General features: G+C 48.5%; 1 pseudogene across 1 annotated transcript; it reads right to left on the minus strand.

Moving 5' to 3' along the window:
* Positions 1 to 359: 359 nt before the first annotated feature.
* Positions 360 to 1681, minus strand: LOC100941333 (annotated as a pseudogene). The gene has a single exon (XR_002771304.1). The product of XR_002771304.1 is annotated as a keratin, type I cytoskeletal 18 pseudogene (transcript).
* Positions 1682 to 1986: the final 305 nt, after the last annotated feature.

Genomic DNA, 1986 nt, shown 5'->3' on the forward strand with positions numbered 1-1986 from the left:
CGTCTAAATCCTCAGTCTGTTAGTGATCACTCCTTCCTCCTGGGGCTGGTAGGAATTTATTCTCTTTCCTGTCAATTATTGTCATTTGAATTGAATCTTTGGAGGGAAGGCTTGTAAATGTGTGTGTGTGTGTTTAATATATCATAATGAACTGGAAGTCAGCTCTTAAATTGCCAAGATCCCCATGTGCTATTTTTTTCCTAGTGGACTTCTGAAAGACTTTTATTTCTCAAACTGCATTTATAATGAATAAATTATGATAATAAATAAATAAATATATTTTCCCTTAAAAGTTCATTGTTTGTAAAGGACAATCGAAACTTCTTTTTTTTTCCCCAGTGACCTCTGAACTCGTTATTGGTATAAGGACACGCTGCTCTACTGCCTCAGTGTCTCAGAACTTTGGTGTCATTGGTCTCAGACACCACTTTGCCGTCCACTATCCTGTGGGTGGTGGTCTTTTGGATGGTCTCCATGGAGTTGCTGCTGTCCAGGGCATCACCAAGGTTGAAGTCCTCCTCGTCTTCCAGCAGGCGGCGGTAGGTGGCGATCTCAGCCTCTAGCTTGACCTTGATGTTTAGCAGTGACTCATATTCCTGGGCCTGGTGCTGCCCCTCTGCCAGGGTCTGTGCCAGCTCTGACTCCAAATGCAGCAGGACCCCATTGACTTGCTCCATCTGCATGGCGTAGCGGGCCTCCACCTCCCTCAGGCTGTCCTCCAACCTGGACTTCTGATTTCTCATGGAGTCTAGTTCGATCTCCAAGGACTGGACTGTATGCGTCAGCTCTGTGAGCATTGTCTTAGCAGCTCCAACTTCAGCAAACTGTGGAGTGACCACTGAGGTACTATCCTCAGTCTGCTGGGACCAGGTCTTGGCGAACTCTTCTTGGTTCTTCCGAGCCAGCTCATCATACTGGGCCGGCATGTCTGCCATGATCTTGCTCAGGTCCTGGGATGTGGGAGCATCTACCTCCACAGTCAACCCAGAGCTGGCAATCTGGGCATGTAGGACTTTTACTTCCTCCTCGTGGTTCTTCTTCATGAAGAGCAGCTCCTCCTTGAGGGCCTCAATCTCTGACTCCAGCTGCAGTCGAGTGACATTGGTGTCATCAATGACCTTGCGGAGCCCATGGACGTCACTCTCCACAGATTGGCACATGGCCAGTTCTGTCTCATACTTGACTCTAAAGTCATCAGCAGCAAGAGGGCATTGTCAATCTGCAGAATGATGTGGGCATTATCCATAGAATTGGCAAAGATCTGAGCCCTCAGGTCCTCAATGGTCTTGAAGTAATGCACCCAGTTTCTGACCTGGGGCCCCTTCTTCTCCTGGTGTTCCCAGATTTTGCTCTCCAGCCTCCGATTATCGGTCTCCCAGTTCCTCACTCTATCCAGGTAGGAGGCCAGGCAGTTGTTCAGTTCTTGCATGGTCTCCTTCTCGGTCTGGATGCCCCCTATTCCCCCCAGACCCCTGGCTATCCCCATGGCCAGGCCCCTGGACCCCCAGCCGCCCTGGAAACTGGTGGAGCGGGACATGGAGATCCGGGAGCCGGAGCCCCCGGTGCCTGCGTATACACTGGCTGCACTGCTGGCAGGCCGGACACTGTAGCTGGGCACCTGGACTGAGCCCAGGGACCGGTAATTGCTGGAGAAGGTGGTGGAATGAGTAGTAAAGGACATGATGTCAGAAGAGGAGAGGACAAGACTCGGCCGACAATCAGAACTTCTGATCAGCAAAAAGTAAGTGACAATATCAAAGAAAATTGATACAATTCCAGGCAAAGACAAGACAATTGATATTTTTATTTTCTAGCACAGCTATTGTGCAGGAAAATATATAATTAATGTTAAGAGCTGATTCATATTTCCCAAGTATTTATCAAACAGTGCTTATGTTTTATGCATTCATTAGACTCTTAGTATACTGGTGAACAAAAGAGATGCCTGCCCTCCTGGCATTTAGAGGGAGAGAAAGGCATTTAAGG

This window comes from Otolemur garnettii, unplaced genomic scaffold (assembly GCF_000181295.1).
Source record: "Otolemur garnettii isolate 467f Iridium unplaced genomic scaffold, OtoGar3 scaffold00271, whole genome shotgun sequence".
Lineage (NCBI taxonomy): Eukaryota > Metazoa > Chordata > Mammalia > Primates > Galagidae > Otolemur > Otolemur garnettii.